The following is a 23092-nucleotide window of genomic DNA, read 5'->3' as shown; positions in this document are numbered from 1 at the left end:
AATAAGTTGTAAAAAATACTAATTCTGAAACTTTCTAATTTAATTGAACCAGATTGTGAAGTCAATCAATTTTTGCCATTGAAGAAAATGCCAGGGTATTCTTCACGAGGACACCATGACACTACACCTTGATCCACCCTTTTGTCCAACATAGCTCCAATTTTGTGACCTACTGTGATGCTGCAAAACCCAGCTGTTTGACATGGGATTTGGAGAGGACGCTTCCCCTAATGATAAAGGGATGGAAAAGCATATCTGTGGGTGGTCGCTTGGCTGAGTTTCTGTTGACGTGATTACTTAATGCTGCTTGGATTTTATTGTATTATTAATGATGCTACAGCACTAATGAGCCTTGGATAATTATCTTTTTAATATTTTAAAAGTAAATACAGGGTTTTTTTAAAAATTACTCAAACCTTAGTTCAGCCAAATGCCACTGAAATGTATGGAGTTTGGTCTGAATAAGATCTGCATAATGACCGATCTATGGAACTGTGTGTGGAGAAAGGCACTCTTCATCATAAGTAAAGGGATCAGAATCTTGCTCTTCTCAATTTGGATTAAATTATTCCATGGTTTTGAGCTTCCATTGAAGAACAGCAGCATCCTGCAAGTAACAGCTTTCCTCTGCCTCAGGAAGATGGTATGTTGACTATAAAACAAAACACAAAGAAATTTAAAATAATACTTCATGTGTCAATCATCTTTACTAGTCTATCAAGTGTATCTATCTATCTCCGTTGTAGTTGTTACCCAAACGATTGTAGGTTTGTGGAATGTGCTATTATTTTCCAAGCTCATGTTTGCATTGAGCTGCATGGCAATACCATTTTCCTTGAAAATTGTATATTAAGGTGATGCATTTTCAGCATTAATGAAACATATCTTTAGGACTTGATCCTGCTGCTGTTGAAGTCAATAGGAGCTTTGCCATTAACTTCTATAGTATGGTTGAGACCTACTTTTTTAAAATTGATTTCTAATAATAAAACCATAACCAATACGTTTCTTATATAGGGAAGGCACAAAACCTCTTGAAGCAAAAAAAAAAAAAAAAAAAAGTATATACCATACAGTTGTCTTTGTTTTATGGGCCTTGGTCCTGCTCTCATTGAAGACACTGCCAAAACCTCCAACATCAGTGGGAACAGGATTGGGTCCAGGATGTTTGAATTCTCAATGTTCTCAATTGTTTCATTACAATAGCCAATTCTTTGTGCCAAGATTTGAATACACCTCTTCCTCACACCATTTCACAAAAGGCTTCGATCCCAAGAATAGGAGAATACAACAAGGGCATATAAATATGAATGTCAAACCGCCCCCATCAATGAAATGCTTTAAAGTACTGGGGAGTTCCATAGAGCAGTAGGCCATATAAATACAATGAAATGATAATGAGGCCAACCGGTGATGAAGACCACCCACCCGTGGTTTTATTGCTGTGATTTGGAATGAAGGTTCTCAGCGGGGCCATTTCATTTGGATGGCTTTGTCATTTTTAGTACATGCTAAAGTAGCAACTGTGAAAGACCATTTCAACAGTTGTCTCTGACAAATAGCAGCCAGACTATTTATGGATAACTCCCACCCCACTCTTGTGCCATTGGCCATAGCTGTAGGTAAGAGAGAATGGAAAACTGCTACTTTGTTCAAACAGGTTTTCCCCTAGTAACCTTCTGTTAATCCCTGCATACACTTAATTTTTCTTGGGGAAGGAATGCTTTACTCCACCCATTCATTAGAGGGCTCTCCAGTCTGAGAACTTCTCTGGCATAACGCCTGCTGCCCTCTGGCTGTAGGCTGCCTCAAACTCCATTATATTTACCCTCCTATCCAAACACTTCTTTATGAAATTCTGATGCTGGCTGTCAAAGTATTTAGCTGCAGTACATTTTATTTAGGATGTGATTGTGCCTTTAAGACACAGCACTTGTTTTTGGGGGTGAGCAGGAGGAGGGCCAGGCAGGAGCAGGAACCCCTCCAGGAATGTTGGCTCACTCACTCAGGAACCCTGTGTGCCGAATCAGAACATCTGCAGGTCTCTTGGTTCTGCCCGTGATTATCCCTGCTCACTTTCTAGGTTCCACCCACCAATTCCCTAATAGAGAGGAGGTTGCAGAAAACTTGCACCTGGGCATGCTGACAACAGGAGGATTTTCTGCCATCCATGTTCTGCTGGGTGGAAAGAAGTTAAACTAAGTTTCAGATAAACATGTTGTCTTTGAAGTATTGATCTGAGCTGAACCTGCAAATCTTTTCTGCTTCATACACCTTTACAAAAAATACCCACCCATCTACAGTTTATGTAGCTTTTAGTCTTCCTCACGGTTTTGCAAACATCCATGGCCTCAATAGCCCCCTAATATTTTGTATTCTGCCTTAATGTTTTAAGTAAATGAACTGAAAAGAAGTTGATCATCGGGGTTTTCTTAATTCCCAACTTCTGTCCCGAGTTCCTTCCTTTGTTTGACCTTTTCAATTGTGAGATACACTTCTGCAGGAGGTGGTCCACATTATTACCCCATCATTCCAAGTCATCATTCGAGAAGCTTTCACCACTGGCTGGTGTTGAAATATGCCACCTTTGAAGCCACAACATTCCTTATTCATCTATAGGTACTTCCTTCAGCAGTTGCTTAGAGTATGCGTGAATTTTTACCTCTCAGTTTTTAACCATTCCAGTTTTGTAGGTAAGGCAACTACAGCATGGCCTGGAAAAATAAGCAGACATAAGCTCTGCTATATGTGTATAGTGATGGCTTAACATTTTATTAGCACCGGCAGCAGGAGGTGTTTTATTTTGGGGGTGAGGCGGCTATCTCAAAAGAAAACCATTTCTAAGACTGAGTTCTAGATAGATTTAGGGACTATATTTAAGGATTTAAGGAACTATATTATTAAATTTCTTTATTGGTATTGCAGTAGCGCCTGGGGCTTCTAGTCACGGAGAAGGACCCCATTGTGCTAGGCACTGCACAAACACAGAACAAAAAAGATGGGCCTTGCCTCACGGAGCATATAGTCCAAGCATAAGACAAGACAACAGGTGAAGGAGTGGGTGGGTGAGATTCTGTAGCCTGCATTGTGCAGGAGGTCAGTCTAGATGATCATAATGGTCCCTTCTGACCTTAATATCTATGAATCTATCAATATGATAAGCAGATATGGGGAGCACAAGGTAAGAATGAGACAGTACTAGTCAGCATGAAAGGCAGTGGCCACAGCACACCAGCTGCCTAACCATTGTTGAGATTTTTGTAGGCTAGATCTCTTACTCCTGGTTCTGCCTCTTAAAGTTGGAGTTGTAATCCAGGATGGGATTCCTGGGCTACCACCAAGGACAAACATACACTTCACAAATTTGTAGATTCAAAAGTCAGAAGGGACTATTGTGAGCATCTAATCTGACCTCCTACGTAACAAACTATCTTAATTCCCCCAAATAATTCCTAAAGCATATCTGTTAGAAAAACAGCCAATCTTGATTTAAAGATGTCCAGTGATAGAGTCCACCACAACACCTTGTAAATTGTTCCAATGGTTAATTACCCTCACTGTTACAAAATTTACACCTTATTTCCAGTAAATCCCTTACAGAAGTCTAAGTATATTACATCAACACTATTATCTTTATCAACCAAACTTGTAATCTCATCAACAAATTACTTTGACAGGATCTATTTTACATAAATCCATGTTGATTGGCATTAATTATATTCCCCTCCTTTAAATCTTGATTTATCAAGTCACGTATCAGCTCCTCCATTATCTTGACCGAGAATGATGTAGCTCACAAAAGCTCATGCTCAAATAAATTGGTTAGTCTCTAAGGTGCCACAAGTACTCCTTTTCTTTTTGCGAATACAGACTAACACGGCTGTTACTCTGAAACCAGTCCTTAGTAGCAATTTTAAAACGCTTGGATGCAAGTTATCTGGACCTGCAGTTTTTAAAATGTCTAACTTTAGTAGCTGCTATTTAACATCCTCCTGCTGCACCCAGTCTGAGACAGCTTCTTCAAAACCACTGCAGTCACACAATGGCCAAGCTTTTTAAAAGCTGCTGTTGATGTTGAGTAGGGTACCCAACTTGAGACTTTTTGAAGGAACCTGATTTTCAAAAAGTTCTAAACATCTTCCCTCTGAAAATCAAACCCTTTAAAAGTATCTCAGTTTGGGCACCCAAAACTTGAGGCATTCAAAGCCACTGGTCACTTCTGAAAAATTGGCAAATCTGTCTGACTCAGGATTCATTTTTCACAGGAACTTTTCACACCTAGCAGACTGTTGGTGTTATACTAATAAATAATTAACAATAATAATAATAATTAGCAATGTAACATGGCTTTCCTTATATAAAGCCACAACAGTAATTTCTGTCCACTCCTCTCATAAAAAACACACACCCACAGACCACACTATAAACTAGTACTGAGACCCACTGTGGCTTGTGGGGATGCACAAGTAATCCAGAAGTGCTCCCACGAGCATGACAACATTGAAAGTCTGCCAGCCCTGCATGTTCCGGGGTTTCTCTGAAAACTCTACAAATGACGGGCTTTCCTCATGACAAATAGTTCATTGCTAGCAGCACATTACACTATCTTTAGTTCTTAGCGTGTAGGGAAAATTTAGTGCATGTTTAAGGGACCTCCCTTTCAAGTCAAATTGGCCCTTTGTTATTGTTCAGAAACAAGAAGATTTGTCTCATGGAAAGATCAGTAGAACAGGCTTGGCAAAAATATCAACTTTTTTTGCCACTTAGGAATCCTGGAATTGACATATTTTCAGATCTCAGCTTCTGAGTTTCCTTTTCCGCTTTCTTTCATATACGCATTTCCATGGCACTTGTCAGTGTGTATCTGAGCAACTCACCAACATGAAAGGAATGAAGCCTAACACCACCGATATGACATGGGGATGTGTCATATTCCCATTTTACAGACTGGGAATTGAGGCCCACATAGGTTAAGTGACTTGCTCAAGGTCATACAAGAAGTTTGTTAGAAGAACTGGGAAATGAATCCAGCTCCTCAGGCCTGTGCCTTAATCGTAAGGCTGTCCTTGCTTCTTACAACTCCTTCCTTCTTCCTATAGCCCCACTCTTCTCCATACACCAAATATAGATGGTTGAAAAGGAAGACTGTAGATGGGGTAGAAGAACTCTTTGTATTTTTTAATTTGGCATAGCTGTGAGAACAGACTATAAGAAACAGGACAAAGAGCCAAGTAAGTTCACACGTGTTTATTGTGTCCAAAGAGAGTTGCTTTCCTTTGTAGCAGTATGCTCCACTCATCTGTGCATCTGGCCTTTTATTCTGCTACCTCTTCTGCTGTAATGAAGAATTACATAGCTGAAGAACACATATGGGTGCTGAGTATTCTCCAGGATGGGGTAAAGCCTGGGATCAGCATGAACCAGGTGCTTGGGGGAAGAGAATCTGGAAAAATATTCAAATAGCTTTCAAAAATATAGATGAATAAATATATTATGGGCAAAATTCTCACACTTCATTCTCAGTTTTTGCTAGATCTCTTTGTGCAATCAGCATTGCATTACATGCTTACAAATTCCTATTACAAATCCAGGCTTAGTTTGTGTGGGTCTGATTGTGGGAGTGGAGCCCATAGCTGCTGTCTAGAAGAACATGGTCATTCAAGGTGGCTTGTTCCAGATGCCAGCACCGATCAATCACTCTAGTGCAGTATATCTCAAACTGTGAGGCTGAGCTCAATGGCATGACATTGCTCTAATCCTTCCAGAGGGACACAGAAGTCAGCCCAAGGAAATTGATAGAAAGGAACATTCTGTCTTTCTTGCCTAATCATTGTCCATGATGATTCAGTGAGAGCAGAACCATCTAATCTACATGGAGGAGTCTACAGAATTCTACTCTTTTTGAATCTTCAGTGGAAACGAACAAGAACATTTAAAAGGCTGTCCTTGTGTACCCACAGGAGAGGCCCAACTAGTTTTCTGTATTTTAGCGGAGGAAATATGGGGAAAAACTAGAGAAACTTTGCGCAAGTAATAACATAATTTGAAAGCGCAAGTGATCCCTTGCATAATGTAGGGGTAACAGCACTTCTGACTTAGGTGTGTTAACTTTGGTACCCTCGGCTTGGTAGAAGAAATATCCTTTAAGGATGGATTTGAACAAAGAGGGATGGTCCGTTAGTGGTGCTTCAAGAAGTGAGGAGTGTAGATATTATGACAACACCTGCTTTGCAGCTGTAGCCGTGTCACATGCCACAGATGGCTGAAAACTTACCAGCTTTCTCTTGGGACCTCCTAATGACAGTAAAAAAGACTCGACAGAGTTCACACAGAAGTTACGTGACTTATGGCACAAGACAGTTGTCCACAATAATCCCGCATAGAATTTCAGAATATCTGTTGGGACCCTGGCTTTCTGCAGAAAGATAAATATGCTTCAGATAACATGATACACCAATTAGAAGAACTGCAGTGCTCTATGATAAGCTTCCTCTGATAAAGCAGAGACGTTTGTTTCTGTATTGTTTTGTGTGTACACTTAGATGGTAAGATCTAGGGCACTGGTTCTCAACCAGGGGTATGCAGAGGTCTTCCAAGGGATACATCACCTCATCTAGATATTTGCCTAGTTTTACAACAGGCTATATAAAATGCACTAGTGAAGTCAGTGCAAACTAAAATTTCATACAGACAATGATTTGTTTATATTGCTCTATGTTATATACACTGAAATGTAAGAATATTTATATTGCTATTGATTTATTTTATAATTACAGTAAAAGCTGTGTTATCTGGCACGTTACCAACCAGAAAGCTCTAGAAACTGGCATTTCTGATACCTCCCAATACAAATCTTCAATAGGGTCACCAGGTGTCTTTTTTTTTTTACCGGAATACCTGGTCGAAAAGGGACCATGGCAGTTCCGGTCAGCATCGCTGACCAGGCCATTAAAAGTCCAGTTGGCGCAGGGCCCGCAGGCTCCCTACCTGGCTCTGCATGGTTCCTCGGAAGCAGCGACATGTCCCCGGTGCGCTTAGGCAGAAGAACAGCCATGGGGGCTCCGTGGGCTTCCCCCACCCCACCTGAGCACTGGTTCCGCTCCCGGGAACCATGGCCAATGACAGCTACGGGGGCAGCGCCTGTGGATGGAGGCAACACACAGAGCCGCCTGCCCGCACCTCTGCCTCGGAGAAGCAGGGACATGTTGCCGCTTGCAGGGAGCTGCCCAAGGTGAGCGCCACCTGGATCTGGCACCCCGAAACCCCTCCCATGCCCCAACCCCGTGTCCCAAGCTCCCTCCCTCACCCAAACTCCCTCCCTCCATTGGTAAGTATAACTCTAAGTTAACTGGAATTTTTGACTAACTGGCACCCTCCATTCCCCCAACATGCAGGATAACAACGCTTTTCCTGTATATGGTAAAAATGAGAAATAAGCAATTTTTCAGTAAGTGTGTGCTGTGACACTTTTGTATGTTTATGGCTGACTTTACACGCAAGTAGTTTTTAAGTGAGGTGTAACTTGGGGGTATGCAAGACAAATCAGATTCCTGAAAGGGGTACAGTCGTCTGGAAAGGTTGAGAGCCACTGGGCTAGGGGCCAGTATCATATCTTAACCTCAGTGTTTGCTATAGTGCCAAACCCCATGTCAGTGATTAGCAAATAATCATACATAATAATAATCAGCTCATCAAATCAGTTTAATTAGTTGTAGCTAGAAAGCACAGATTTGCTCTTCAGCCCTGCAGAAACACAAAGTGCCTCATGCCTCCCCATCTGGTGCATCAAAAAGGGAGGGGGGCCTGGAGGCTAGGCTGTCCATACAAAACTGAAAAAGGCCAGCATGCAGTGTATACTGCAGGCATGACACATGTTTTTCACTTCACTGACATTCAGGCCACAGGTCAGAAAATGCTGCAACCCTTCTCAGATCCCAGCTAAGTCATTTCTGGTCAGTTATGTTCTCTCACACACTGGGTCCAATTCCTCAGGGAGGCAATGGCAATGAAGTCAGTGGAGTTAAGACCAGGAGCGAATTTTTAGACTCCATGTTCTCAAAAATTGTCACAGATTTTAACTCTCATTTTTTGGGGTGGGAGGCTAATTAGAGACACCTACACACGAATGGCCAGATGATCTGATCTGCTAGGTCCACTGTGCACTCCATAAGCACCACAGCGTGGACTGAAAGTGGTCAGAGATGATCAGTGGGTAATTTCCCCTTTGTGGGAGAACTCCCTGCTGAGGTAAGGCTTGCAGAGCAACTGATGGGCTGGATACCACCAACGCTCAGTGAAAGGGGAGGGAGGGGGCCTAAGGAATGGAGCCCTGCTACATCTGATCCTATACTGCCATACAGCCCCTGCATTAAGATATAACAACAGAGAAGTGATACACACGCAGATCACAAGTTGTACAGGTTGGTTTGTTACTTGGAGTTGCTTGACAAATAGTTGAACATATTTGGGCCTCTTAATGGGAGCTGGTGCGTAGCTCAGCACTTTTGAAAAAAATCAGGCCACTCACCTAGGTGCATAAACATGGATGCAAAAGCCTAACTTGAGGCACACATATTTGAAACTCGTAGCCTAAGGAGTACATCCTATGAAAACGCATCGGCCCAATTATGTGCATAAATACTGTTCAAAACACGAACAAATCTGTAAAACTGACAATATGTTGGCAGATAACACATGTACAGAAAAAAGGGCCAAAACCAATGAATAAATTGTTCACAACTAACTATTCTACCAGCTGTAGTCACAATAGAGTGTTTCAGAGGAACAGCCGTGTTAGTCTGTATTCGCAAAAAGAAAAGGAGTACTTGTGGCACCTTAGAGACTAACCAATTTATTTGAGCATGAGCTTTCGTGAGCTACAGCTCACTTCATCAGATGCATACCGTGGAAACTGCAGCAGACTTTATATACACACAGAGAATATGAAACAATACCTCCTCCCACCCTACTGTCCTGCTGGTAATAGCTTATCTAAAGTGATCAACAGGTGGGCCATTTCCAGCACAAATCCAGGTTTTCTCACCCTCCACCCCCCCACACAAATTCACTCTCCTGCTGGTGCTAGCCCATCCAAAGTGACAACTCTTTACATAATCAAGTCGGGCTATTTCCTTGTGTAGTACACAGGGCCAGAACAGCATCATATTTTGTCCAGACATCAGATTGCAATGCAACACTGCAATGTGCTCAGCTTTTGTGAGCTCAGACAGAGTTGGGAGGTTCAGAGAAATGCTGGGATGCTTGATAGTCAAATCTTTGATGTTTCCAAGTGTCCATGCAGAGGTATCCATTGCTTACACTCCATCTCCCTCTCGGCATAGGACTTTTCAGGGTGGATGGAATCATAAATTTCAGAAAAACAAAATGGCACAATGACATGTCACACAGGATTCATATTCATTTGCACAGCAAGGGAATGTACAATTTAAGAGGAAATGTAACATACTGTTTTTCTTCTAATACTCATTACTTAGGCATAATAAGGCGCACTACAGAAGCAGATAAGGTGGCTCCCCATTGTGCATAGGTTTTAGAAGACATATGTTTGTTCCTTCGCTGTACTTCTCCCTGCTTTTGTCAGTTTATGTCATTCCCTTGAAGTTGTTTCACTGCAGTGTTTGTTGATTTTCACTGTGTTTTTTAAAAAATGCTTTACAGGAAGCTGCTCAGTTCTCACCAGAAGACAACGCTAAATTCAGATACATTTCTTCCATGCAATTGACAAATCTCTGCTAATGAATCCACTCAGATACCAATGTTGTTCTATGGGAAACCTGGGTTTTGTTAGCATTTTCCCACTGATTTTAATAGATTCAAAGAGTGGCATTCTGAACTTGGCTACATCTTTGTAACCCTCAAGGGAGCATTACAGAGGGCAAAACTTTGTCCGCTTTCTGGATGTAATAAAAGTTAATTAAAAAGTGCTTTAGTTTATGCAATATAAACATATTTAAGCATAAACTAAATCAATTTTTTTCATTCATAGGCAGCAGTTCAAATTAAAATGAGCCAGTTCTGCCTTCAGTTACACCCATCTGACGCCCCAGTTATACCTGGAGTTGCACCCACATAATTAAGCACAGAGACCTAAGAGCCATCTGAATTTCATATTTCAATTGAAAACAGCTATTATTTTTATAGCTAGAGATGGAATGAAATTGTATGGTACAACTATAAACATGGATGTCAGAATAGCTGCCAACTTTAACAACAACACTGTGACTACTATCCTAGTACAAAATTATCATGTGAGGCCATTAAATGGAAAGCACTGTATAGATGTGAAGAGGAGCAGAATTTTTGAAGTTTGATTTTTTTTGTATTAGTATTTAATGGTAAATTAAAATACTGAGCACAAAGAGATCATTTGACAAAGTCAACTGAACTAGATGGAAAGACTCCCACTGATTCCAATGGCTTTGGATCATGCCTAAGGAGAACACATAATGCTCAAGCTGGGATGTTTGCTTGGAGCATTTATAAGGACAGGAAAAAAACCATGTGGCATTTTAAAGCTCAGGTGTTAAAAAACAGGAATGATAGCTTCATGAAGTGTTTGTCAGTGTATTGCGGAGTTTAGAAGGCTGTTAGAAATGTGAATATAAATGTTACTCTGCATACACAGTACAGGGACAGAGTCTAATTTAGTTGAAGATGCTGGCACTCAATACTTCCCATTATAAAACCCTGGTTTCAGTTGCTTATAGCTTTGCCAGATTTTAACCATTTGGGTGTCTGCCGCAGGCTGAATTTTTTGAATCTCTTCATTCCAGCAGCTAGGGCATAAATTAAAAACACCAAATATCACAATGAGACTTGCAGTAAAATTGTGAGAGCTGGCCACACTGAAAAATGAAAGATGGGGCAGAGACAGAAACATGTGAGGGAAGGAAAGGGCAAGAAAAGTGGGAGGTAAACAGAGAGGACAGCAGGGAGAGGTGAGAGAAAGAGAGCCAGAGAGGCTGAGAGGTTAGGACAGAAGGAAAGGCAGTCTAAAAGACAGAGCAAGGGGTAAGAAATAAAAGATACACAAAGCATGAAGGCAGTAAATCTTTACCTAATGTATTCAACTTCCAACATTTTATTTTATTCCCCTGGCGCAGAAGGGGAAGACGAATGGAGCAGAAGGTGCTAATTGTAAGTCCCAGGGGCCTGGAAGGGAATCTTTGGTCAGACTGCAGCACTGAGTAGAAGGGCATCATATTGTACCTGCTTGTCCTACTTTCCCTTTTACTGTCTAGCCTTACAGGTCAAGCAGCAGAAATATAATTTCAAATGTACTTCAGTTATATTTGTTTTCCAAATAACTCTGGGAAGAAGTTACAGGAAACTTGGAGGAAGGAGAAAGAACTAGTGGGGGATAAGGGCAAAGGGGAGAGGGCAAAGACACAAGCTAGAGAGGAAGATAAAGGACAGATGGGGAAGGAGAATAGGTCAAGAGATGCAGACAGGGAAGGAGCCGCAAGAAGAGGACAAAGAGAGAGAAAACAAACCTTTTTATATTTTGCATTCTATTAAACAATGTACCCTTGAGTGTATGTTAATTAAGCTCACATTTCTTCCTCATGATGGTTCTTCTTCTAGATAGCCTGGTGCTGGGGATGGGTGCTGTCTAAGTACCACAGAGAGATAGATCTGTTGATATTACATTTGAACTGCACTCTCATCATTTACAAATTCTCACTGGAAATCCTTGATGAAAGAACACCCTTACTATGTACGGTCACTCTTTACACATTGTGAACCAAAGTTTTAAAGCCCAAGGTGTAGGGAGGGGGCATACAAACTAGTTGTTCATCCACCATGTGAGCAGAAACCTGCATTTACAAGGACATATGTCAGATTGTCCCCCTGTCCCCCCCCCCCCCCCCCCGCACCCCCACCTCCGCTTTTTTTTTTAAATGTGCCAGGGCATTTTGTGCATCTCTCCCATTTTGTGAAGGTTTTTAAATTTGGCCCTCACTAACATACACACAGACAGACTCACTCATGCTGGTAGAGAACGACAGAGTATCTGCCTGATCCTGAGAAGAATGGTATGTTTATACTTGCAGTAGCTGCCTTATTGCATTGCTGCCTGGAGCCAGTATGTAGGCAATAGGTGCTCCTCATGCTCGAGCTACATGTGTCTACTGAACCCATTTGTCTATTGAAGTTCATTTTAAAAGAGCAAAATCTCACAAGGCTTCAGTACAAAAGTCTGCAGGGATGATTTCACTCTATTTATCTTTCAAAAGGAAAGAAGAAAGGTAGCGTCTGGATTGGCGCTGGTCAGATTATTCATTACAAATAACTTATCTGAATAATTTAGCCCCTTTTTACAACCGTGAACTATGCACACACAGTTCACACTGTGTACAGATATGTTCCTTAATCATAATTATCTGCCAAACAATTTGGGAAAACAAACAAAAAAACAAACCTTGGTTCCTCTAGGGATTGTCTGCAACCCACTTGGTCAGAGGCCTGACGAATCATTATTTGCACTGTCTGACTGGTACCCTAAACCACATGATAACGCTTCTGTGAACGACCTAAACAGGAAGACAACCTTTTTCTGTTCACAAATTATCCACGCACCATTCAACAGACCTATTGTGAGATTCATAAAAAGTTTTTCGAAAATGTCTGTAGAACACTTTCTGCGGTTCCTCTTTTTGTGAATATTTATTTACTTAGTAATGATACAGCATCCTAGATGGGCACCAGAATTGGTGCTGGTGGGTCACACTGCATGACCAGGGCCCAAATTATGCCAAGGACAAAAGGAGGCACGGGAATGGGTAAGTGAGTGACAAGGTTGACCACAGCCATGATTAATCATTGACATGGGAGGCTAATGCATCTGCCTCAACTTGAGTGCTACATAGTGGTTTCTTTTTGTTGGTTTGCTTTTCCTTTCATAAACACATTCTTGTAAATAAAAACTCACTACAAAGTTGGGGAGGCTCACTAATGCCAGTAGAGTGAATCAGTGGGTTTTATTCACAGGAATATGCCCTTTAAAAAACAAACCAACCTGTATTCACACAGCTGTAGTCTGGACTCATGTTGCAGCAGTACTGTGTCACTTTCTGCATTAAAATTTTTTAATTAACACTGGCAGTAGTGTTAAGTAGATATGGTCTATACAGTCTTAACAGGAGAGAGAATAAAGCTTAGACAGGTATTTCTGCTTATATGGGAGCACTTCTCAAATCTAAAATCTGAATCAGAAGTGCCATTTGTCTGGTGGGGGGGAGAAGAGTAACAGGGAGACAGATGTTTCTCTCATTATTTCTGTTCTGAGACAGGATTGCTATTATGACATGTCACCGTCCTTGAGGGCCACAAATGCACAGCAGGACAGCTGTGTTTGAATTATCAGCATGATTTCCACTGGGGCACGAGACAGGGAGACATAGCCCATATTTTTTATTTTGATACAGTCGTGCAACAGTCTTTTCTGAATTACTGTATTAAACACAGTGTTTTAAAATAAAATATACAAAACCAGGCAGTTTCCTTGGCCCTGCCCAGCCCTATCAAAGGGATATCCAGGTGTTTCAGTTTAGAATCACTCTAAAAATTCTGTTGGTTTCCGTTCAATTTAGCTCAGACCACCACTGAATATTTCCCAAAAGGCAGATAATTGTCTGTCTAATCACTGGCCAGCAATTCAGTGTACTCAGAGGTAACAAAACCCAGATCCAAATAGTCAGTGAACAAATTAGGTTCCGTAAGAGTCCTTTAAAAACGCTGCTTTCCTTCAAAACACATTCATTTAGGCCCTTGAAGCACTGGAACTGAGCTGTAGACAGTCCAGGAAAAGGTTGCATTTCCATGCAAGGCGGACAGGATTTCCTGCAATGGGTCAAGAAAACATACCTTCCTATTGTCCTAGTTTATAGCACAGAAAGTCCCTGTGCTTCGCTGAGGACAATGTGAATTCCTACCCTTGGTAACTAAAGAATACATTCAGGTTAACGTTTGGCATGTTGTGTGAAAGTGCTGCTGACATTCCTGACAGGAGAAGTCAGGATAAAAACAAGGCATTTCCTTATAGGCTGTCATGGGCGCTCATGGACATCCCCCTTCAACAGTTGCTTGGCCAGTGATGTGGAAAATCAGTGGCAGTCTAGGGAAAAATTATATTTAGGCTTGGACAGATTAGATTTTTATCGGTAAATGTCGATTTTACTGTGCACACACAAACCAGAGAAGAAATGTCTCCATCAATAATCATTAAAAATTTACAGATAGGCAAAGTAAGAAAAATGCTGCTTGACAACTCATTAGACTTCGATTTAAGAATGTTTACTTGGTATATTTTGACATGTGATGTTGACAATTTGTGTTTTAACAGGTATAAAGCTTTAACTATTTGAATCTCAGCATCTGCTGTTATTAAATAATTATTGTCCGATCCTCTCTCTTGTCTGACCCCCACAATTTCCTGCAGTGAAAAATTAAGCATTTTTTTAAAATGCTTAAAAATAAACATCTGTAAATCATAAATACAGCTGTATCCACCCTGTCACCTTTTCCCTAGACTCTGCGGAGGGTGCTTCACATGACCAGAGCTCAGTGCTATGGAGTGGTGTGAAGAGTGGGCGGTCTGAAGGTAAGGTCACAGGAATGGAAATCTACCCCCGGATGGAAAAATGTACAGAAAACTGTGAGGGGAACCTTGCAGAGTTTCCTGTCCCTCACGTGGGTTTGCTGCCTAGGGCTGTATGAACTGGCCCTCATGTCATTTACTCTAGATTTACACTCGTGTAATGCTGTTGAAGTCAATGATATTGCCGTGGATTCACCCTAATTTAACTGAGAGCAGAACCTGACTCAGGGTGCAATGCCTTCAAACCATGTAGAACCATAAAGACAACATCTGTCAGTGCCCCCACATTGCAAGGCAATGGTCACCCATTGCTAGTACTGTGAGGGGAACCTCCACTTGGGTTGTTGGGTGACATGCACCCCATGAAAGGTCGGAGTAAAGGAGTTTTGTGTGGCAAATTCTGAGCCAGCACACCTGCTTCCCAGTCACATGTCACGTACAAAGGCTTCCCTGCATTATTGCTTTGTCTACAGGCCATCCCCAGCCATGGCAGTTCTGTGACATGTAGGAGCCTGGTTCAACAGGTGGATTTCCCCCAAAAAGGAAGGCAGCCGGCGGAGCCTGAAAGCCATACTAGCTCTACTGCTGCTTGAGGATATGCTGTTTGAATAGAACAACTGACATTGCACAGTTTCTTATGCTCTTTTACCCCAGTGAGGAGAGTAATATGTAGAGCTGCATCACCTATACCGCTTTCCGCATAACTTCTGTGGGATCTTTCTGGATAACATACATAACAGGTGCCTCACCTATGACTCCTCCCCACCCTTGCCATTGACCACAGTGTCCTTTCTTTCATTTATGGATTCAGTCAGCTCTCTCGCCTTTTGGGTTTTGCAACAGAGATGGCATCATACTTCCTAGGCAGCTTTGACCAGCAGCCTGCACAAGAGCTCTTCAGACCTCTCTGTGTAATTTGTGACAACTGCTCTATTCCATGATGCACTAACCCAGCAAGAACACAGCCATATTTTTCAATCAAAGGCAGTGACTAGTTCAAAATCATTATGAACAGCTGAGAGAACAGAATTCAAAGACTATAGGTAAAAGGTAAGAATACAAATGTAGGCCTCTTGCTTTGGATCTTCAGTATTCTCCATTCTCGTACAAGGTAAAGCAATAAAAAAATACAAACATGTTATTTTATTAAGTTATTAATAGGCTTTATATTGTACCTGTCATGGAATTTTTATTTATTTCATTTTAATTGTTGGAATTCTTTCTTCCCCACTAAGAACATTTTAACAATAAAATACAAATCCAGTAAGGGGCATAAAACTTATACTTCAATCAACAACTTACTCATAAACACAGGTAACAAAATATAATTAAATACCAAATTACCAATGTTAAGTAGAAGCGGGCCCTATAGTACGTGTTTAACACACGCGAGGGTTGGTAAGAAACTAGGCTTTATCTTGGGCCTCAGTTATCTGGATCAGAGTGACAAATGTCAGTAGCCCTCTCACATAGCAGGGGTCCATCAGGATAGTCTGACTCTAGTTAGTGACTACTGTTAGAGGCCCAACTTCCACATTTTGGATCCTACTCAAAATCTGAACTCCCAAGTGGAGATTGGAGAGGACTAGGCTTTGGTGCTCTGGTTCATGCCCATCTCCACTGTTCAGAGTATTATTTGTTGGCTACAGCATTTTTACAAGTGTGTTATTCCTTTGTGCCCAGGGCAGTGTTTCTCAACGGGTGGGTTGCAACCCCTGAGGAGAGGGTTCACAAAAGCCAGTCAGGTGGGGTCATGAGGCCTTGAAAATTTTATTGCAATGAAAAGCAAAGAAAATCTTGCTCTGCTTCTCCCTTATCCATCAGTTCTCTCTCAACATCTCCAAACACACACACATACACAAATGAATTTAAATATAGATAGGCATATCCTCATTATTGATGCATTTACTATAAAAGTAAGAGTAAAAACAAATGTAAAGGGATTGCCAAAAATTTCAACAGGATGCATCAGTGAAACGTGAAACACTGCAGAGAGCCTTCTAGAATGTTGCCCAGAAAATGGAAAATAACCAGATAACTTGAAAGGCAGTGGAAAAAAATGACACATTCAAGAAGATTCCATGTATGATGTTATTGTTAGATTTAGGAGAAATAAAAATTTGTGCACACAGCAGATGAAACATGCATTTTTCAATTTATTACAGATAAAAGGAGTGTAGGAATGGAAGCCAAGATTTCCTCCCATCCATCTACACCTAAAGAGGCTCAAGGTAATGTTGTCATCTGGAGGTAAGATTGATTTGCCAACTACAGAGTATGGCAACAATAAAGAAAATCGTAAAATCAACTGTCCAGCCCCATTATTAATTCGATTTAATTTGTAGTCTCTCTCCCTGTTTAAATAAGTGTATTTCCTTCACATGTGCTATAAGTATGTTCAGCTATAGTGTACATACATGTAAGAGGCAGGTGACATACCAAACAGAACTGATTCCATAATACAAAAACAATTGCGTGTAATATTTCATACTTTTTAAATAATATCTTAAACTATGAGGAGAAACTTAGTTCAAGGTATCCACTGAGTCCACCAATGCCCTACAGAGCCAAACCTACACCCACTTACGCATGTGAGTAATTTTAGGCATTGGATTAATGCCTTTGAACTCAATGAAACTACTCATGTACGTAAAGATACTAACTTGCATAGGTGTGTGCAGAATCAACCCCTGCGTTTGCAGAATTGCTAAGCTGGACCATGATCTTCAAAAAAAAATCTGTAATTCATGTATATTGTAAAATTTTAAAATAACTGTGCTCCTCTCTCGCTCCTTTCCACCTAGTCTAAGAAATATGACATGTACTGTGTAAAAAGGATTGTCACCAGCTGTTAATAAGAAAGCAGCTTTAGCTCTTCCCATGTATTCCCCCTTGACTTCTCGTATTCACACATGTAAAGTGTCGGAAATCAGTTAAAATGGGTTTAACTACCACCACCGCTGCCATCACCTCCCGCAAACAAAGAGTGAGAAAAGGAAGAAGAGTTGAAGACACAAACTGACCTATTTAGTTACTGCTAAGGACAAGCATACCGGTTCCGAGCACCGGATGGATATACACACTTGTTCTCCTGGCATCTTCTCAAACAAATAGCTTACACCCTATTCCCAAAACAGTTCCTTCCTGCTCCTCTTCAAAATGTGCCCTCCTCCCCACCATGTGTCCTCTCCCTGTGAGCTTCACTGAGGTGGATTTAAAAAGGCCATTTCATCTAAGCATCCAGCCTTTCCACTCATCTGCCGTTAGTACCTGTTCAGCGCAAAGCTGCTCTGGGCTCTATACCGGGAATCCCGCTCCTCCATTCTATAGCCACTGCCTCAGGCACTTGCCACCTGTCCCTCCTGTCTCTGCTGCTTGCTCTTCTGAGGAAGGACTGGACTTAAGTGCAGGGGGAGGTGGCTTTCACTGAGATGACCAGACTTGGAAGGATTGGTACCCAGAAGGGGGAAGGAGGGACAAAGAAGGACTCACTGTTGACAGGAGTTCTTATTCAGACCTGTTCCCAGTGGTCACCCCTCCTTCTCATGCCTGGCACGTAGCCCCTGAGTATCATCACACTTGGAAATTAACTACTCCATAAATTACATCCACCTGGGCATGGGCCAGTTTGCTAAGTCTAATATCAGTTATTGCACAGTGGAATCAATGTATTCAGCTGATATAAGGAAGGCATTATAAATACTATTGGTTTTTGCTCTTCAGACAAAGTATTTCTGGCAATTCATAGTACTTACAATCCTTTGATTGAAAGCTCATGCTCAAATAAATTGGTTAGTCTCTAAGGTGCCACAAGTACTCCTTTTCTTTTTGCGAATACAGACTAACACGGCTGTTCCTCTGAAACCAATCCTTTGATGGAGAACAACCAAAAGTCCCTTCCTGGCAGCACAGCATTTTTTGCCGAGAGACTGGGAGAATCTCCTTTGCTTTCTATATAAAAACCTACTGATGACTCATGTAGAACTCAGAAATCATCCTAGTCAGAGATAAATAGCAAGTTATATTGCAGCTATGGAGAGAGAAGTCTGAGTCACAAAGTTGGACTAGAGATCAGTTATCAAACTCTCTCGCAGGTCAGGTTCTATGGACGTGGAGGTTTTTGTTTGGGCCCCTCTTTACTCATGTATCACAGACAGTCTTTTCTTTTTCTTCTTCTCTTGGCAAGTGTTTAACCATTGCCTTACTGGATTCTTTCTCTAGAATCAGGATTCTTATAGTCTCTTGCCTTCTTCTGCCTTTTTTACTTTTTTGGTCTCTTTATTAAGTTTCCGAGGCAATGAAATAAGGGTTCCACTAGAACACTTCTACCTCCGTTAGCACACCAGCTTATATAATTATATTGTGCACAAAAAACACCCTCTTTAAAAGAACATTATTAAGGTTGTGATTCAAGCAGACAAAAGTTAGGAAGTGCTAGAATTAAAATTACCTGTGCAACTTGAATTTGACACCCCCCCTTCTGTGTATGCATTATGATACAGTATTTACTTACATGATCACATACTAGTCTTTCCACATGACCCCTGCCTCATTCAGTGCACAGGATGAACAGTGCTCACTTAATGAGCAGCTATTCAATATTTTGTTTCCCCTCATTATTCAGTGTGCAGGCATTGCACCATAGGGCAGGGGTTTGCATGCGATCGTGACCCCCATGTTCCACATCACTGTACCACTCACTCAGATTTAGCCTAGCTGCCCCTCTCACTCTCGAGCCCCTTCCCCTCGGCACCAGGCCAAGATGAGGGCTGTAGTGCCTGGGTACAGAATGCAGCAGACACAGCAATGTCTGAAACTAGCAAGCCAATGGATATAATTGAAGCTGGTACCATTAATGACCCATCATTTCCCCCACCCCATTGCAAAACCTGGCCCTGCCACTAACACAGTACTTAGCGTTATATAGCACTGTATAGACTCATAGACTCATAGACTTTAAGGTCAGAAGGGACCATTATGATCATCTAGTCTGACCTCCTGCACAACGCAGGCCACAGAATCTCACCCACCAACTCTTGTAACAAACCCCTAACTTATGTCCGAACTATTGAAGTCCCCAAATCATGGTTTAAAGACTTCAAGGTGCAGAGAATCCTCCAGCAAGTGACCCGTGCCCCACACTGCAGAGGAAGGTGAAAAACCCCCAGGGCCTCTTCAAATCTGCCCTGGGGGAAAATTCCTTCCCAACCCCCAATATGGCGATCAGCTAAACGCTGAGCATGTGGGCAAGCTCTGTACTAGGTTCTAAGCACCACGCCCATTGACTTCAGCTGTAGTTATGAGCGTTCAGCACTTCTGCAAATCAACCCCCGCAATCTCACACTGGGCAACCAGAAAATAAGGAACTCACAATTAGTGACCCCTGGGAAAAGTTTGATTCAATTGACTTAAATAGCATTGTAACAGGACAATCTGCCCCTTAATAGCCCTGGGTGGCGGGTGGGAACAGGGAGTAGCTGACCCTGCTCCAGAAAGAAGCCCAGCAGACAGGTGCTGGGAATCAACTGAGACAGCAGATCAGCACCTCATAATTGGCCCACACTCTCAGCTGGACAATATAAAGGAGAATGGATGCCCATGGTGGGGCAGAGGGCATACTCTCTAGCAGCCAAAGCAGAAGGAAGTATGCAGGGTGCATGCTCCCTCCCTCCCTCCCGGCGAGGGGTTTGCAAAGCCTTACCTGGTAATACTAGAGGCTGGAGGACACCAGTCTGAACCCTAACCAGACTGTTATTTGTGTTATGTTTTGCACACTTTTCTTTCTTTGTGAAGACAATAAAAAAAGGCCTGAAAAAAGGGACAGAAACCTAACCTGGAACTTGCTGATTTTCTATCCTCAGCTGTTGACTAGGCCCACAAGTGTACAAACATCACATAGGAACTTTCTGGTAAAAGTAGGGTTGTAATTTAACTCCCTCCGGGCAGTGTTCCACTGCTTTAACCATGAGACCTCCCCTTCCTGCAATCTCCTACCTCATTCACTACTTACCTTCCTACTTCTGCAACAAATAGGTCAGGGGTCCTACAGAAAACTGCCTCATTCAATTACGCAGGTCTGATTTATTCCTAAAGAAGGTCCATCATCCTAGCAATGTCTTGCAAAGTCAAAATTTCACACTAAATTTTGCCAAAGAAGTGGATTTCACACAGGCTGATGTGTAGGAGAAAAAAGGGGCACTTGAAATTTTTCATTCCACAAAATTATGAGGATGCAAAAATTATTAAAATGAACAATGAATAAATGATGAGTGGTATGTCAAAAAACTGTCTGTTTTCACTCAGTTCTAAGTAAAATTAAAAAATAAATTAGCTTAATTCTGGAACCATATGACAGTTTTCTTGGCATACCAGAGTTACCTTCCACATATTAAATAGTTAACACAATTAAAAATTCTGAAACCAAAAATTTTTTTATGAAATATTAATGGACAGATTGTGCTATACAGACACCCCAATGCTCAATAAATTTTCAGTAGTTGTGAACTGAAGTGTCCTGCCCTTAGAATAAAGTCAGCCAATGAGAGCATTATGATGATGTAATCCTATCTTTCATTTAATTGGTTGAGGGTGTTACCATTCAATATCTTGTTGGGAGAGTTGTATGGATAGAATTTCTCTTAATTGGAACTAGCTGGCTTATGCTCATATAGATGAACTTTAGCTTTCAATTAAGTGGTTTTTCTAATTTTTCCTCAAGACTCAGTAACTTTTTCCCCTAAGCACAATGCATAAATTCAAATATATTTTAGAGAGTTGTCTCCTCATGTCCTCCTTAGAGTGGTAGACCTGCTTGTTATTTACTTAGGAGAATGTATCAGGTGGACAAAGGGTGGCAGCCAGGAACAGATGTATTCTAGTGGAGCTTTGTTGAAACCCTATTTCAGAAACACCATTAAAGAAAGTAAAAATCATCCATGGAAATATTATAAAGGGTAGGAACAATGTTGTGATTTATTGGTAATGCCACAAAGTAAAACAGAATAGCTCCACAGGACGTCTTTAATGTTTTATGGGCCAGCACACCTCAGAAGCACCACTCAGGAAGGAGTGGGTGTCCTTGGAAAGTTTATTTACATGCACCCATGTGCATGCGCATAAAGTGATTTTGCTACTGTGGAGGAAATATAATGTTGGATGAGATTAGGCACTCAGCTGCTGCCTGTTTAAAGTCTGGGACCATGGTTCTCAACCTTTTTGCATACTGGAATCCCTGATCCATATAGCCAGGACCACCCCCTCCCAAATAGCAGTGTGGGAATTGCAGGGTGGTTATAATGGAGAGTTAATGATTTAGAAAAACTAGCCACTATAGCCCTAATCCCGGATTTTGTGCTGGTCTTTTGTGCAGGGGTGACTTTCACATGGAATGCAGGCCTAGGCCAAGACCAAGCATAGAAATTTGACCCCAAATGGAATATTTCAAAATACCCCCCGCCCATCTTCAATAGTTCATAACCTATGGAAACTATTTTGCATCCTTAATTACAGGGGTTACTACCAACAAATGCTAGACTGTAAAAAGGATGCACACAGTTCTCCTCCCATAAACACTACATGGCTATTGGACTTTGCAACTAGTAAGGAATGCTATAACCCTAAATAGTCCATCTATTCATTTTCTCCCCATCCCCCGCTCAGCTTAAGCACAGAACGCCCCGAGGCTTAAGGAGACAAAAAATGACGCTTTCCAGAGATTTATGTGGCATATAAATATGAAGCATTTGACTTGTGACATGTTATATTATTTGTTAATTGCCTTATTTAAAAAAATGTTTGGGGGAACTCAAACAGGAGAAAGGAGACAAAAGCCTCTCCAATGAGACTGAAAATTAGGAAGAGTCAGAGCTCCAACATGTTCTACTGCTGGAAACAGCAGAGCTGCATTGTGAAATCTGCTACTTTTGGTTCAGAGCCCAAGGGCTCAAATAGAGTCTGTTCCTTATAATGCAGTGATTATATATATATATATAATATCATCCAGATTAAACTTTGTAGGTTTGTTCCCCTCCTCCAAGACTTAAAGACAACAGACCTGCTAGGCTATTGATGTGCTAGTCAAACTAAGGGTGAGCTCAGTTGCATGTAATTTGCAAAATGGGCAAGTCTGTATATATGAATGCAGCTGAGAAAGGAATACGGTGTCTTTTGTTTTGGTTTGGGGGAAGGGGAGGGGAAGATCACAGCCCTGGAAAGTTTGCAGCATTTTCTAGTAAAGAGCCACTTCAACAGTAGTCTCTGGGTATTTAAAAGGCACAGGCAGCTTGGATATTTGATTACCTCAATATTCTGTAAAGCACATGATAAATTCATAGCCCAAAAGACTAAGAAAGCATTGCATAGGTTCTGCTTTAAGTGCTATTTATTATACAGCATGATATGCGCAGAACTCTTATTCAGGTGGAAGTTTTATGCAAACATGAAAGTAGAATATGGCTCAAAATTTTAACTTTA

At 41.4% G+C, this 23092-nt stretch overlaps 1 long non-coding RNA gene across 1 annotated transcript in view; it reads right to left on the bottom strand.

Annotated features, from left to right (window-relative positions):
- Positions 1–359: 359 nt before the first annotated feature.
- Positions 360–23092, bottom strand: part of LOC142071435 (uncharacterized) — a 38635-nt gene continuing 15902 nt past the window's right edge. Inside the window, exon 3 of the long non-coding RNA XR_012667464.1 lies at positions 360–652. This is a non-coding gene — a long non-coding RNA (uncharacterized LOC142071435). The remainder of the gene's footprint in view (positions 653–23092) is intronic.

The sequence above is a fragment of the Caretta caretta genome, chromosome 3 (genome assembly GCF_965140235.1).
Source record: "Caretta caretta isolate rCarCar2 chromosome 3, rCarCar1.hap1, whole genome shotgun sequence".
NCBI lineage: Eukaryota > Metazoa > Chordata > Testudines > Cheloniidae > Caretta > Caretta caretta.
This window is presented reverse-complemented; position numbering and strand designations above follow the sequence as displayed.